Here is an 18,336-nt window from a genome sequence, read left to right as displayed (position 1 = left end):
TTTTGTGCATATCTAAATAGTTTTACCTATGTTGAAAGATGTGCTTAGTATCAAATCATAAAAAAACAAATTGTTTAGTCTCTAGAAAATCTTGTAAGATTTTCGCTGCTAGTTTTGCTAAATAGGTGCAATTTGGGTACCGTTACGTTATACACATTTAAATTTCATTCGTTTATTATATTATTCCGTTTATCACTGACCTTGTTGTTTAATGTATTGTATGAAAGAAGAACCGGCAATCAACGTTATCAACGTCGGTCGACAAATCAGGTCGATGTTATAAGAAATTCGGAACAACTCGTCCCAGAGAAACAGGAAATTTAAAAAATGACCACATTATTGATATTCATGTCAACACCGCAGTGTTGACCACAGTGCTTGTGATACCCTGGGGACGAAACGTCCACCAGCAGTGGCATCGACCCAGTGGTTATCAAAGGTACCAGGATTATAATTTAGTACGCCAGACGCGCGTTTTGTCTACATAAGACTCATCAGTGACGCTCATATCAAAATATTTATAAAGCCAAACAAGCTCAACGTTGGAAAGCATTGAGGATCCAAAATTCCAAAAAGTTGTGCCAAATACGGCTAAGGTAATCTATGCCTGGGATATGAAAATCCTTAGTTTTTTGAAAAATTCAATGTTTTGCAAAATAGTCATTATCTACATATGTGCTCCCTGTTTCCTCTCCACTCGCACAGTGTGTTCTTTTCCTCGTTGATATTATAATTTTCTGAACATATGTTCCTGATCGTCCAATAGTAGTGTCTTCACTCAACTCGTCGTCACTTACGATTATTACACTACTGGCCTCAATGTTGTTTTCCTGCCCATTGACGTCCGTCTCCGTATGCTCAGCTGGTGGTTCTTCGATGGATGATTGACTATCAGATACCTCTAATTGTTGCCCCACATTATCATCTTGCGATTCATTGTTGTTTTCGTCTGGTATTATTTTATCTACATCGCATGTTTGTGATGTGTCACTGAAATCCAGCTCTTTGATAAGATCGAAAATGATATCATCCTCCCTGATATCTTCATAATAGGAAGGTTGTTGATTCTTGTCACCTCTTGAAGATTCCATTGCCATTCTTATGGATTTCACTTTATCCAAACCATGAATTTTCTGCAAATGTCTGTATAAGTATTCTCGTCTTATAAACTTCCCTTTGCACATGCTACAATTCCAATGTTCATAATTAGGGTGGTGTTTTCCCATCATGTGTCGTGACTGGTTCTTCTTATATTTGTAATAGTTGGCAATAATTATAACTGGGAAACTGGTTTTTTTTCGAGAAAATATCGCACTCTTTTGACTACAAAAAAAAACACACTTCCACATGTCAACTTTTTTAGGTTTTATATAATAAAATACAAATCTCTAAATTTCTGCAGGTTTTCTCCGCCCGAGAGAGAACGAAAAATATAATGTCTACTCATTAATTGCAAGATAAATCCGAAAAAAATCCCAAGTTGAACATGACATATCGAAATGAAATTTTGCTAAAAGTTGGTTAAAGTTGTGATGTTGCAATTTCAATTTGGGAACAGTCGATTCCGGTGATCATCTTGTCCTTGCACGCCAAAAAAAAATTGAAAGTTTGCGCTTTTTATGCGTGCATGGTAAAAAGCAGTATGCCGGAGTGATACAAAATTCGCCTTTCCAAAAACGAACCCTTCGATAAAGAGGGACGAAAAGATACCAAAGGGACAGTCAAACTCATAAATCTAAAACAAACTGACAACGCCATGGCTAAAAATGAAAAAGACAAACAGAAAAACAATAGTACACATGACACAACATAGAAAACTAAAGAATAAACAACACGAACCCCACCAAAAACTAGGGGTGATCTCAGGTGCTCCGGAAGGGTAAGCAGATCCTGCTCCACATGGGGCACCCGTCGTGTTGCTTATGTGATTACAAATCCGGTAAGTAGTCTAATTCGGTAGGTCACATTCATGAAAGGGAAGGGGATTGTAGTTACGACGTAAGGAACATATCCGATATCATTTGTGAAACGGTCAACCAACTCGTGATGGCGTGATGCTTGTTCACACTATACGGACTTCATATACAGGAGTGTGCTACTTACACAGAAACTTCTACAACAAAGTTATGAGGAGGACAGATTAAAATTGACACTCCGTAAATTTTATGGACACCATCACGAATAGGTGGATCCATACGATGTGTGTTTAACCAAACTAGCTAAGGACATTAATACAACATGGTAGATTGTGGTTTGTCATTACGTCGTCTAATCTTTTAATTACCAAACGTGACTTATTCCCGATTGTGACTGTTTTGCTGAGTGTGAATTCACATTACTATAAGACGTGTTACGGTACTTGTCTATCCCAAACTCATGTATTTAGTTTAAATGTTTAATGTTATATTTGTAATTCTCATCGGATTTTGTCAAATGTGTTGACGTCTTTTCTATTATATTTATGTGTTATGGAAACAAAAATTAATCACCGCCGTCATTTATTAGATTTAATTTTGGTCAACATAATCTGTACGATAATTTACGTTTGAAGTTGGATTCATAACAAACTGCACATATATATATTATAGTTAATTGCTATTAATAAGTATTGCAATATGCCTTGTGTTTAAATGCAATATCAGTATTTAGTTCTATTTTAATCTTTAATCAATCCTAATAGTCGACTTTCATATTATATTTGATGTAAGCGGTTATTCGTAACGTAAGCGGCCTACGTCACGTGATACCCGACAAGTTTTTTTCCGCGAAAATATAAACAAAGTAAAAAAGAATGGTAAAACGTTGTGTTTGGGGAACCTGCAACAGCGATGACAGATATAAGCATAAACCTCATATGTCAGGAGTGGAATTCTTTCCTATACCTAAGCCTAAAACAAGATTGGAAGAAACTTTACAGTGGGTAAAAGCTTGTGGCAGGAAAGATTACGCCGTATCCAATGTAAACAAACATGCCTATGTGTGCAGCAAGCACGTTGTTGATGGGAGACCTACCACCCAACATCCATACCCAATCATGGCTACCCCTTTAAAGCAAACTGTGCACAAATCCAGGAAACTTCCGTTTGACAGAGCTGTACATATCAAAGCCAGCATAACCACGCTCACTACCAGTAAAATTGTCGATCAAGTATGGAGGGATGTTGGGGCGTATGTAACTTTAAATGGATCCAACACATCAAAAGACCAACCTCTTCAGGCAACACCACATTTCTGTGAAGAACTTAAAGGTAATGACTGGTATAATATATATATGAAATGACAAGGCATTGACCGATAATAAGTAATCAAACTCCGAAAAAGGGGGGATGGTGAATTCCAAGTATCATGCGCCTCTAAATTGATGTATGTGTATGCTGTCCACTTGCTGTGTTTCTTAATAATGTCTGATGACTTATTATGTCTGTGAATCATTTAATCAATGTTGTATACCTGATGCTGCATTGGACTACCCTATCAGTAATCATCTAATGTTTTATGTGCATATATCCACCTATATAGTATATGTCCATATTTTTCTACAAAATATATGTCATCAGTACATTCTAAGTCTTTTGCTCAATATTAGTTGGTTTACAAATAATTTTGAAAATTGAAACTCAACCAAGTCATGCAATATATATTGAATCTTGATGTTTCAGTGGATGCAGACCATACTTACTATGCTGTAAAGAGGGGATTTAATGTACAAACTACAAGTTTGCTTGGGATAAGAACATCCTAATTATTTAGAACAATTAATGCTATTGCAAACAGTAAATTTTATCAAATGAATATAAGGCAGCAACCATTTGATTGTCTGGGGGGGGGGGGGGGGGGGGGGGGCAGATAATTGATTGATTGTTGGTAGCTTATCGTCCGGGAGGTAAAGCATTCAAATCATTAAAATTATAGATGCGTTGCAATCTTACAATTACGTGTAGACCAACACAATATGGATAGAACAACCATTTGCAATTTTGTATTCTGATACTGAACTGTCTGTTACCAACCTGATGTAAACAGTGAGGTACTTCTTAGGGAATCTGCCGCAGCTTTAGTATCAGCTACAGAAACGCTATTTAATATTACTCAACTGATGTTAAAACAATCAAACTTTAACGTGCAAAGAGCGTGGCACTCTCTTTCCCCCGATACATCGGATTTCACGTCCACATTCTGACCGGACGTGTCTGCGAACATAATACATCCCGCATAGCAAAACGAACGCCCCACTTCGGCAAGCGTTTACTGCCGGTCGGGAGAAGACCAAGTGACCAAATTTCGTTTCCAGTCACCCTGGGGGGAAGGGGGTGGTAACATTTTGAGATTTTAACGTATTGTGAAATGAATAATATTTATCATTGAACAATAGATGTTACACTGTAGATAGTATAGTCATGCAACTTTTAATTAATTCAAAAAATATTTCATCTTACAAATATGCAGTGATCATGATCAGTTGGCTATATATTTCAAATAAAATTACGTTTTTTTCCACAAAACTATTTTGAGGGAATTTCTTGTTTTATTTTAACCAAATAGGTATCTAAGAAGCAGAATTACACGGGCTTGTTTCTCGAGGATTGTTTGTTTATTTAATTTCTAATCTTTATATGTGCACCATTTCATAACTCAAATAGCTCAAGGTCTCCACTTGAGCTTGGTGATAGACATGAGAGTGACAGTGAAGAATATACACCTGTGAATGCAATATGGGCGATGGTTAGAGCAAGGGGACGTGGCAACACCAGGAGTGCAAGGGGAAAGGACTCTAGAAGAGGAAGAGAAGACATCCTACGAGTTGGACCCAACAGGGCAGCTGCAGCTACCCTCGAGGAGAGGAATGACCAGTTGCAGATATTAAAAAATTCTTTCTATGATACGTTTACCTAAGAAATATAAATCAAGCATTGTTGTTAAATAGTAGTTCAGCTTTAGTTAGATATTTTAAAAAAAATCTTTCTTTTTCACAGCTATCAAAGTATCTTAACTTTCCTGTTTACAAAACTTTGAATTTATTGGAAAACTAAGGATTTTCTTATCCCAGGAATAGATTACCTTAGCCGTATTTGGCACAACTTTTTGGAATTTTGGACCCTCAATGCTCTTCAACTTCCTACTTATTTGGCTTTATAAATATTTTGATATGAGCGTCACTGATGAGTCTTATGTAGACGAAACGCGCGTCTGGCGTACTAAATTATAATCCTGGTACCTTTGATAACTATTAACAGAAAATGATAAAAACAGTCATTGCAGGTAGAAAATATAATGACGAACTTAAGACTAATAATTTGTTTAACAAAGACTTATAGCTGACATACATGCTTTGTTCCGCTGCTGGATATAACTCGGGCTAAAACAAAATCGGCCTGTAACAAAATCGGACTATAACAAACTCGGCCTACCATTATTTATATGCAGAAATATATTGAACATACTCGGACTACGATTAGTAGATTGTTATTTTTTTACTTTAATAAAAAAAAAAGAAAAAACTTTATACAATGTATATTAAAATTATATACGAATTTATGAGATTATAATGAATATTTTTGAAAAAAAAGACCATATATAAAAATGTATTAAATATTTGATATATAAGTTCAATTGATATGTTTAAACAAGGAATTGTATATTTAAATATACAATTCCTTGATTTAAATGAGGATAATTAACTTCTATTTGAAATATTATTGTGATTTATTATGTTTATTGACAAAAGATATTTTAATGATTGACGTGTGTTCGTGTTTTTATTGTGTTTAATCCTTGGTGTTTATGATTAGTATATAAACAAAGAGAAATTTGATTGACAGTGAATGGCTTCTTAACAATTTCACTAATCTGTAGTTCTTTATTAATGGATTCAGCAATTGAAAGGTAATTATATTCAAATGGTCACATCAAACAGATACAATGTTTTAGCAAGGCAAGCCGAGGCAAACATTTATTATACATAAATATAAAATAACATGAAAAAGAAAATCCAAATTACTAGCTAATTAATACTACTGCCTATGTTTATACTCGTGCTTTTGCCTTTACAACACCATTCATTTTTGCATGTTATCTCAGATATGACTCAGAAGTCTGTATGTGCAATGTATGCTTTAATAAGTGTGCTTTGAAAATGACCATTTATATCTGCATGCTTTCAGTCTTAGATGATGACAAAATGCCTTCGAGTTTAAAATGTGCTTTATTAAATAGTATTACATTGTACAGATAAATAACGCCAAGAGTCCACCATTCAAAGTATGATCAGAAACCAGAGAAACTACAATTCACTAAATTGTCTTATAATAACACAAGATTTGTAATAAAAAAAAAAGCCAAAAAAAAATCTGAAGTTCAGTTATAGACAATACAAGAGAAGACATATTTAGTTGGATATTTAGTTCCCAATTTCGTGTAATAACCGGTAGTTTTGTCCTGACTTGGGTGATTAGATAGGTGTCAACAGTACATGTGCCAGTGGTTTGTTTAAACTTATGGTGATTAAAAAGGTGTCAATGATACACGTGGCATGCTGTCATAATCAATTACGGTATGCATATAATAAAAAATTATTCTGAGAGGGACATTATAACAAATAATAATACTTAAAAGACAAATCAGTGGTGAATAGTCAATATATCAATATAATATTAAATAGAAGTTTTTTTGTACTTTTATTTTTAAATATATATTGTTAACGTATATTTTTTTTAATTAAATGTTCAAAAATAAAATATTTAATTAATTTTAGATAACAATTCATTTTAGTTTAATTGAAAATTAATTTCAAATAACAACAACAGCCAACATTATACTTATATTCTTCTAGTAGTCCGAGTTTGTTAAAGTCCGATTTCGTTATAGGCCGATTATGTTATAGGCCGAGTTTGTTATAGTCCGATTTTGTTATAGGCCGAGATATCATGGATTCTATCAAGTATCAAAATATCAAATTGTTAGACCACTTGTAAATACAATCTTTATGAATTGTTTACACTTTTTCAGGAAAGAATTTCTCGTTTAACGGAGGAAGATCTGAGGAGACTTGTGAGTACCATAGCCACACAACCCTCCTGGATTTTTCTTTAATGTCCTGGACAATGACGACACCCAACAAGGGGGCATCATCCTTCGCCCATCAATTTAGTTCCGGACTGGTGTACCTGCACTTACTGTAGGGAGATGCCAACTGAGGCGAGACCAAGTCTGAACTGCTACTCCCGCATTCCAGTACGTACCTAATTTTAATTGAGCTTCATTTTTTTTTTAAATTAAAAAACAGACAAAAGGCCTTAAAAGAAATATCCAGTATGCTAAAGGAACAAAAGGAAACAGTTATGCAAAGCATGTTGTTGCAGTACATGTCTTCTGAACATGCAGAATCATAAGACAAAGGATCGTTTATCGTCAGACTTCTGCCTTGGAGGTCTGACGATTTTGAGAAATTGGTAAAAAAAACTAGACCAATAAGGACCGTTTATCGTTAAACTTCTGCCTTGGAGGTCTGACGATTTTGAGAAATTGGTAAAAAAAACTAGACCAATAACATGATAATAAACTAACAAAGAGAAGCAGACGACAGCTTAATAGTTGAAAGGTTGGGGCAGTTTCTACAAGGAAAAACAAGATGTCGTGCCAGGACATGACTAGGAGTTTAAATAGTGTAAGAAATAATGTCAATGATTATACTTTATTTGATTTAAGTAAACAGTAAATGTAACATGTAATTGTAAACATTTTTACACAATTAAATGTCCAAAGGTACAAAAATAAAAGCGGCTGACATTTTCCAATTTTTATACTAACATATGTCATCACGAAATCAAAAAGATGCGAACAGAAAGACAAAAAATACCCCTTCAAGTCGGAATTAGCATACCGTCTTCAACAAAAACAAACGGTTCGTGTAGTGAACGCATCAATGTAAACATAACGGAATTTGATAAGACTGTCATCAAAGTGAGAGGGTTAGCGCTATAAAACCAGGTTTAATCCACCATTTTGTACATTTGAAAATGCCTGTACCATGTCAGGAATATGACAGTTCTTGTCCATTCGTTTTTATGCGTATTGTTATATGATTTTGCCATGTGATGATGGACTTTCCGAATTGATTTTCCTCGAGAAAAAAAAAAGTTCAGTATTTTTGTGATTTTACTTTTTTCGTAGCAAATAGTAATGTATAGTTAGTGCTTCTTGAAACAACAGTAGTGTCGTAATAGGCATTACTATCTACAAAAAACACGAACAACGAACCTAGCATAACGGAAATTAAATGTAAACACTTCGGCAACATACCATGGATGCAGATGTTTTTATTGCACGCCTTTTTCCGGTCTGGTGCCTCTGCTATTGTGTTTCATGTCTGTCTAGAGTCAAGAATATTACTACTATTATGTCAAATAATAGAACTTTAACACTACGAAAGTAGACAAATCATGTACAAATTTATATATACATTAAGTTAAACATATTCTTAAAACATGTTCAGTCCACCAAAATGGACACAGTCTATGCGTACTTAAAGACAGGTAATGGCTCTATCGTTCCTTCCACCAGAACACATCCCATATACCTTCCGTCAATTAGATGAGAACGAGGATCATCCAACAGTACAGAAAGTAATGGACTATCTCTACAAAAACCTGGATACGGAACACTGTATTCGACATTGACTAATGGTGCGTGTGTATGTCCTCAATCCGTACCAACAACGACGTGGAGAGGTGGCATAACTGTCAACACCAGTGTTTGCACCAGCGGCCAGTACATTTCGTTCCTTTGTAACCGAAGGAAGCCTCCGAAATTCTGTTACAACTAACTAAAGATGGTTTCAGACACCTAAAGACCCCCCAGAATAGTTATTGCAAGTGTTCTGAACGTGCAGGTATCGAGTTTTAAGCCCCCTTTTTGACAAGACGTGGCTGCGTACTTGTCCATCACCAATGTCTAACCCAGCTTATGCACAGTATGGCGTATCAACAAAAATAATTGACCTCATCCGCTTAATCAGCCTTGCAACGGTATGCTAATTTACAGGGAATTACAGTAAAAGAAGGGCTAGTGGGTCTCGGTATCTCCGTTCTAGAGGCGTGTGTTATTTTGTGGCAGATCTGGGCATCATATAAATATCTTGGGAACAAATGAAAACGGCAAAAGGAAACTAATTCTAGATCACTTCATGATTATGTTTAATTCGAAATAAAATATAAATATGCTGGAGAAATATTTTTATTGATATAGTTATTCAATATTTAGTGGTAATTGCTGTAGGTAGTTTAAGAATTGTCTTCAGTCCAGATGTCAAAATCATCATTTATAAAAAATGTGATTAGCCTTAGTTTAAGTGATCTAAGTGGAAAATTTGGTAAAAATGATAATCAATAATTAAAATCTCTAAAAGTGGTTGCTTCTTACAGACAACGGAAAAGTTGACAATCTTATTCAATCAATAAATAACGTTGTTCAATTCCTTTTTATAGACATTCGTACATAGAATTATGATTAATTGGTTGTTTGTTGCTTCATGTTAAGTGGCAACTATCCAGTCACCCTTCGAATAAGAACTAAGAAAAATATATTAAAATCTTAAATCAAACTTTTTTTTCATTTTTAAAGCATAGTCAATAGAGACTAAACAATATCAGACAGAAACACTTGCTTATGTTTGACAAATGCAAAGATATATTCCATTTAAGGAACTCTAAGGATCATAGAATATTCAACAGGAAAAAACTCTAGCCGTAAATGTGCCAAGATTATTCATAATCAAATTCAATCATGGGAAGGAAGAAGTATATTCTATCATTTGATCCGATTATGTTCTCCGTTATTCTGGTTGTTGCAGTAACAACAATGCTTATATCAACATGCGATATCATATATATATTATGCCGACAGAAACATGTACGTGGCCATGCCACGGCTTCCAGAGCTGAAAACAATCTTGCATATTAATTGTGTGCGTCATGATAGTATTTTGTCTCGCAGAAGTACCAAGACTTTATTTAAACTTAACTCTTTTCAGTACATATGAATTTAATTTGGACACGCTGAATAAATCCAATTTTGAAATGCAAGTGTAAAGACAGAATGCATGTAGGATTACTAAGGATCATAGATTACTCAACATCATCCATACATAAAACCTCTTTATGTGTGACAAGTGTAAAGACAGAGTCCATGTAGGATTGCTACGGATCATAGAATACTCAACATCATACATACACAAAACTTGCTTCCGTGTGACAAATGTAAAGACAGATTCCTTTTAAGGATTGCTTAGGATAACAGAATACTCAACCATCATACAGACACAAAACTTGCTTACGGTTGACAAATGCATGGACATACATATTTGATGTACCGGGATTTGGACCAAGATTGCTACTGAAGCCAAAGCCTCCAGGAATGCAAGCGACTGTGATGTACCGTGTTGACTAATGTACCTGACTATGATATTGTTATATTGATTCTTTTTTGCGTTTTATACATGTTGACTTTATAATTTGAAAGTTGTGTTATAGTTTTTGAATACTTTCATTTTTGATATTCAAATAATTGTCATTTTATATTTTCATGTTTTGAAATTGCCATTTTCATGTTTTGATTGAGACCACAATAATTGCCATTTGTCTGTTTTCAATGTTAAGAGATCGTCATTTTATATTGTTTTGTTTGAATGTTTAAATAAATGGGTGCTATAAGATATAGATTGAAACTGAAAGTAAACTTTAAGATTTTGTCTAATATAAAATTTAATCTGGTAATTTATTTTTGTTGATAACATTATCTTCTTATTCTAGATTTTTTAAGAACATTGCGATGTTAATTAATAAAATTAATAAAAAGATTAGCCATATTCGTCCACGTGTGGCGGTGCACTCGACTTTCCGTAAAAAGGGTGTTCCGATATTTCAACACTTATATTACGTTAGCTACACTTCTTATTATATAAATTCAATTTAAAGAAAGAATAAGTATATTTTTGCATATTTTGTTCTTTGGTGCTCTATTTTTGTTGTAAAGAAAGTACCGATGTATTGAAGTCAAAATTGAAGACAACAGTAAACTTGTTATAGTTTTCTTTTGCCTTTTTGATATAATACTATTGATTTTGGATCTCGTTTACACTTGTTACTTGTTATATGTTAAATCATGTTATTTCTATATAAAGTATCTGAACTGAATAAATCTCGAGTCTTCTCTGCCATAACACGATCTCCAAGAGGAACGAACGAGAAACCTGAATTGCTTACACAGAAGTTGTTAGTATACATTTGCAAGTTGCCACTATTAAAGGCATCCATCTTTTACCGCATTTTGGTGTAGAGAATTCAATAAAAGTACATTTACCCTGGTTTAATTCAAAGGTTGTTGGTGTTGGATTTTGTTGGCGATTCTAGGTTTACATAATTACCCACGAGATAACGGTGACTCTTGGACAACTGACCCTACTGTTAAATATTTTTAAAGTGATACAGAGGATAAATGTATACGCATACATATTATTCGTACGTTAGCAATGGTTAGTATATTAGCTAAAACTATACGGGTGGTATAAAAAGGCCACGTCGCCAAAACAGTGAAAAAAATAGAAATTGGCCAAAAGAAACTTATCTAGAAAAACTAAAATGGATGGATATCGGGATCAAGTCAACGTGGAAGGTAGAGATGATTCGTCGAAAATGCTTAGGATATAAGCCAACAACTACGTCTATTAAAAGTCCTGATACATCCCGTTAGGCCCCATACCCCCACCTGTTAATGAGTCGCAAAACCTTGCAAATCTAGCTGAAACAGAAGAAGGATTATATCACTAGTCAACTGTTGATTTGATTTTGATTTTTGGAGTTTAACGCCACTTTTAAGCACCATATTAAGGCTATTTCATGGCGACCAGTTTTACATTGGTAGAGTATGGCGGAATGCCCGGAGAAAACCACCGACCTTCGATAGCAAAACTGACACTCCTGGTCAACTAAGAATAGAGTCGAGTCCACCCGCACGAGTGGGGTTCGAAACTCGCAATCTCAGTGTTGACTGGCTAGTGATAACAGTAGTAACTACTTACACCACTCGACCACTGTTGTAACTAATACGCGTATGCATACGCCTGATAACGCACCTAATGTAAACAGTGAAGTACCCTTTAGGGAATCTGCGGCAGCTTCTACATCAGCTACAGAAACGCTATCAAATATTACTAAACTGATGTTAAAACAATCAAACACAGAACATGAAACTGAAAAGAAATCAATCACACCTACAATAGAATCTGCCATTGATGTTCCAACAGACTCAGCTGCCGCGGATACATCGACAAGAAAAGTCTACTATGCTGAGATCTACCAAACTTGGGACTTATTCACACCCTCCATTAAAAAGCAGATAACTGATTGATTGTTGGTAGCTTATCGTCCGGGAGGTAAAGCATTCAAATCATTAAAATTATAGATGCGTTGCAATCTTACAATTACGTGTAGATCAACACAATATGGATAGATTAACAACCATTTGCAATTTAGTATTCCGATACTGAACTGTCTGTTACCAACCTGATGTAAACAGTGATGTACTTCTTAGGGAATCTGCCGCAGCTTTTGTATCAGCTACAGAAACGTTATTTAATATTACTCAACTGATGTTAAAACAATCAAACTTTAACGTGCAAAGAGCGTGGCACTCTCTTTCCCCCGAGACATCGGATTTCACGTCCACATTCTGACCGGACGTGTCTGCGAACATAATACATCCCGCATAGCAAAACGAACGCCCCACTTCGGCAAGCGTTTACTGCCGGTAGGGAGAAGACCAAATGACCAAATTTCGTTTCCAGTCACCCTGGGGGGAAGGGGTTGGTAACATTTTTTGAGATTTTAACGTATTGTGAAATGAATAATATTTACCATTGAACAATAAATGTTACACTGTAGATATTATAGTTATGCAACTTTTAATTAATTCAAAAAATATTTCATCTTACAAATATGCAGTGCTCATGATAAGTTGGCTATATATTTCAAATAAAATTACGTTTTTTCCCTCAAAACTATTTTGATGGAATTTCTTGTTTTATCTTAACCAAATTGGTATCTAAGAAGCATAATTACACGGACTTGTTTCTCGAGGATTGTTTGTTTATTTAATTTCTAATCTTTTTATGTGCACCATTTCAGGACTCAAATATTTCAAGGTCTCCACATGAGCTTGGTGATAGACATGAGAGCGACAGTGAAGAATATACACCTGTGAATGCAATATGGGCGATGGTTAGAGCAAGGGGACGTGGCAACACCAGGAGTGCAAGGGGAAAGGAGTCTAGAAGAGGAAGAGAAGACATCCAATGAGTTGGACCCAACAGGGCAGCTGCAGCTACCCTCGAGGAGAGGAATGACCAGTTGCAGATATTAAAAAATTCTGTCTATGATACGTTTACCTAAGAAATATAAATCAAGCATTGTTGTTAAATAGTAGTTCAGCTTTAGTTAGATATTTTTTAAAAAATCTTTCTTTTTCACAGCTATCAAAAGTATCTTAACAAAAAATGATAAAAACAGTCATTGCAGGTAGAAAATATAATGACGAACTGGAGACTAATAATTTGTTTAACAAAGACTTATAGCTGACATACATGCTTTGTTCCGCTGCTGGATATAACTCGGACTAAAACAAAATCGGCCTATAACAAAATCGGACTGTAACAAACTCGGCCTACCATTATTTATATGCAGAAATATATTGAACAAACTCGGACTACAATTAGTAGATTGTTATTTTTTTACTTTAATAAAAAAAAAGAAAAAAACTTTATACAATGTATATTAAAATTATATACGAATTTATGAGATTATAATGAATATTTTTGAAAAAAAGACCATATATAAAAATGTATTAAATATTTGATATATGAGTTCAATTGATATGTTTAAACAAGGAATTGTATATTTAAATATACAATTCCTTGATTTAAATGAGGATAATTAACTTCTATTTGAAATATTATTGTGATTTATTATGTTTATTGACAAAAGATATTTTAATGATTGACGTGTGTTCGTGTTTTTATTGTGTTTAATCCTCGGTGTATGATTAGTATATAAACAAAGAGAAATTTGATTGACAGTGAATGGCTTCTCAACAATTTCACTACTCTGTAGTTCTTTATTAATGGATTCAGCAATTGAAAGGTAATTATATTCAAATGGTCACATCAAACAGATACAATGTTTTAGAAAGGCAAGCCGAGGCAAACATTTATTATACATAAATATAAAAAAACATGAAAAAGAAAATCCAAATTACTAGCTGTTTATTACTCCTGCCTATGTTTATACTCGTGCTTTTGCCTTTACAACAACATTCATTTTTGCATGTTATCTCAGATATGACTCAGAAGTCTGTATGTGCTATGTATGTTTTGTTTGTGCTATGTATGCTTTAAAAAGTGTGCTTTGAAAATGACCATTTATATCTGCATGCTTTCAGTCTTAGATGATGACAAAATGCCTTCGAGTTTAAAATGTGCTTTATTAAATAGTATTACATTGTACAGATAAATAACGCCAAGAGTCCACCATACAAAGTATGATCAGAAACCAGAGAAACTACAATTCACTAAATTGTCTTATAATAACACAAGATTTGTAATAAAAAAAAAACCAAAAAAAAAACTGAAGTTCAGTTATAGACAATACAAGAGAAGACATATTTAGTTGGATATTTAGTTCCCAATTTCGTGTAATAACCGGTAGTTTTGTCCTGACTTGGGTGATTAGATAGGTGTCAACAGTACATGTGCCAGTGGTTTGTTTAACTTATGGTGATTAAAAAGGTGTCAACGATACACGTGGCATGCTGTCATAATCAATTACGGTATGCATATAATAAAAAAATATTCTGCGAGGGACATTATAACAAATAATAATACTTAAAAGACAAATCAGTGGTGAATTGTCAATATATCAATATCAAATAGAAGTTTTTTTGTACTTTTATTTTTAAATATATCTTGTTAACGTATATTTTTTTAAATTAAATGTTCAAAAATAAAATATTTAATTAATTTTAGATAACAACTCATTTTAAATTAATTGAAAATTAATTTCAAATAACAACAACAGCCAACATTATACTTATATTCTTCTAGTAGTCCGAGTTTGTTAAAGTCCGATTTTGTGAGGCCGATTATGTTATAGGCCGAGTTTGTTATAGTCCGATTTTGTTATAGGCCGAGATATCATGGATTCCTTTGTTCTATCAAAATATCAAATTGTTAGAACACTTGTAAATACAATCTTTATGAATTGTTTACACTTTTTCAGGAAAGAATTTCTCGTTTAACGGAGGAAGATCTGAGGAGACTTGTGAGTACCATAGCCACACAACCCTCCTCGATTTTTCTTTAATGTCCTGGACAATGACGACACCCAACAAGGGGGCATCATCCTTCGCCCATCAATTTAGTTACGGACTGGTGTACCTGCACTTACTGTAGGGAGATGCCAACTGAGGCGTAGAGAAGGTGCAGACCAAGTCTGAACTGCTACTCCCACATTACAGTACGTACCTTATTTTAATTGAGCTTCATTTTTTTTAAATTAAAAAACAGACAAAAGGCCTTAAAAGAAAAATCCAGTATGCTAAAGGAACAAAAGGAAACAGTTATGCAAAGCATGTTGTTGCAGTACATGTCTTCTGAACATGCAGAATCATAAGACAAAGGATCTTTCATCGTCACACTTCTGCCTTGGAGGTCTGACGATTTTGGAGAAATTAGTAAAAAAAAAACTAGACCAATAAGGACCGTTTATCGTTAAACTTCTGCCTTGGAGGTCTGACGATTTTGAGAAATTGGTAAAAAAAACTAGACCAATAACATGATAATAATCTAACAAAGAGAAGCAGACGACAGCATAATAGTTGAAAGGTTGGGGCAGTTTCTACAAGGAAAAACAAGATGTCGTGCCAGGACATGACAAGGAGTTTAAATAGTGCAAGAAATAATGTCAATGATTATACTTTATTTGATTTAAGTAAACAGTAAATGTAACATGTCATTGTAAACATTTTTACACAATTAAATGTCCAAAGGTACAAAAATAAAAGCGCCTTACATTTTCCAATTTTTATACTAACATATATCATCACGAAATCAAATAGATGCGAACAGAAAGACAAAAAATACCCCTTCAAGTCGGAATTAGCATACTGTCTTCAACAAAAACAAACGGTTCGTTTAGTGAACGCATCAATGTAAATATAACGGAATTTGATAAGACTGTCATCAAAATGAGAGGGTTAGCGCTATAAAACCAGGTTTAATCCACCATTTCCTACATTTGAAAATGCCTGTACCATGTCAGTTCTTGTCCATTCGTTTTTTATGCGTATTGTTATGATTTTGCCATGTGATGATGGACTTTCCGAATTGATTTTCCTCTAAGTTCTGTTTTTTTGTGATTTTACTTTTTTCGTAGGGGAATGTTTTAATACAAATAGTAATGTATAGTTAGTGCTTCTTGAAACAACAGTAGTGTCGTAATAGGCATTACTATCTACAAAAAACACGAACAACGAACCTAGCATAACGGAAATTAAATGTAAACACTTCGGCAACATACCATGGATGCAGATGTTTTCATTGCACTCCTTTTTCCGGTCTGGTGCTTCTGCTATTGTGTTTCATGTCTGTCTAGAGTCAAGAGTATTACTACTATTATGTCAAATAATAGAACTTTACCACTACAAAACTAGACAAATCATGTACAAATTTATATATACATCAAGTTAAACATATTCTTAAAACATGTTCAGTCCACCAAAATGGATACAGTCCATGCGTACTTAAAGACAGGTAATGGCTCTATCGTTCCTTCTACCAGAACACATCCCATATACCTTCCGTCAATTAGATGAGAACGAGGACCATCCAACAGTACAGAAAGTAATGAACTATCTCTACAAAAACCTGGATACGGAACACTGTATTCGACATTGACTAATGGAGCGTGTGTATGTCCTCAATCCGTACCAACAACGACGTGGAGGGGTGGCATAACAGTGTCAACACCAGTGTTTGCACCAGCGGCCAGTACATTTCGTTTCTTTGTAACCGAAGGAAGCCTCCGAAATTCCGTTACAACTAACTAAAGATGGTTTCAGACATCTGAAGACCCCCAGAATAGTTATTGCAAGTGTTCTGAACGTGCAGGTATCGAGTTTTAAGCCCCCTTTTTGACAGGACGTGGCTGCGTACTTGTCCATCACCAATGGACAACCCAGCTTATGCACAGTATGGCGTATCAACAAAAATAATTGACCTCATCCGCTTAATCAGCCTTGCAACGGTATGCTAATTTACAGGGAATTACAGTAAAAGAAGGGCTAGTGGGTCTCGGTATCTCCGTTCTACAGGCGTGTGTTATTTTGTGGCAGATCTGGGCATCATATAAATAATTTAACAAATGAAAACGGCAAAAGGAAACTAATTCTAGATCACTTCATGATTATGTTTAATTCGAAATAAAATATAAATATGCTGGAGAAATATTTTTATTGATATAGTTATTCTATATTTAGTGGTAATTGCTGTAGGTAGTTTAAGAATTGTCTTCAGTCCAGATGTCAAAATCATCATTTATAAAAAATGTGATTAGCATTAGTTTAAGTATCAAAGCGGAAAATTTGGTAAAAATGATAATCAATAAAAGTGGTTGCTTCTTAAAGACAACGGAAAAGTTGACAATCTTATTCAATCAATGAATAACGTTGTTCAATTCCTTTTTATAGACATTCGTACATATAATTATGATTGATTGGTTGTTTGTTGCTTCATGTTAAGTGGCAACTATCCAGTCACCCTTCGAATAAGAACTAAGAAAAATATATTAAAATTTTAAATCAAACTTTTTTTTCATTTTTAAAGCATAGTCAATAGAGACTAAACAATATCAGACAGAAACACTTGCTTATGTTTGACAAATGCAAAGATATATTCCATTTAAGGAACTCTAAGGATCATAGAATATTCAACAGGAAAAAACTCTAGCCGTAAATGTGCCAAGATTATTCATAAGCAAATTCAATCGTGGGAAGGAAGAAATATATTCTATCATTTGATCCGATTATGTTCTCCGTTATTCTGGTTGTTGCAGTAACAACAATGCTTATATCAACATGCGATATCATATATATACTATGCCGACAGAAACATGTACGTGGCCATGCCACGGATTCCAGAGCTGAAAACAATCTTGCATATAAATTGTGTGCGTCATGATAGTATTTTGTCTCGCAGAAGTACCAAGACTTTTATTTTAACTTAACTCTTTTCAG

General features: G+C 34.3%; 2 pseudogenes; both read left to right on the top strand.

The window, feature by feature from the left end:
- Window positions 1-4,719: 4,719 nt before the first annotated feature.
- LOC143050841 (uncharacterized) lies at window positions 4,720-7,242 on the top strand (annotated as a pseudogene).
- Window positions 7,243-8,534: 1,292 nt separating this feature from the next.
- On the top strand, window positions 8,535-16,045 carry LOC143050840 (uncharacterized; annotated as a pseudogene).
- Window positions 16,046-18,336: the final 2,291 nt, after the last annotated feature.

Source organism: Mytilus galloprovincialis, chromosome 11 (genome assembly GCF_965363235.1).
Source record: "Mytilus galloprovincialis chromosome 11, xbMytGall1.hap1.1, whole genome shotgun sequence".
Classification (NCBI taxonomy): domain Eukaryota; kingdom Metazoa; phylum Mollusca; class Bivalvia; order Mytilida; family Mytilidae; genus Mytilus; species Mytilus galloprovincialis.
Note: the sequence above shows the minus strand (reverse complement) of the source record. Positions and strands in the feature narration are given on the sequence as shown.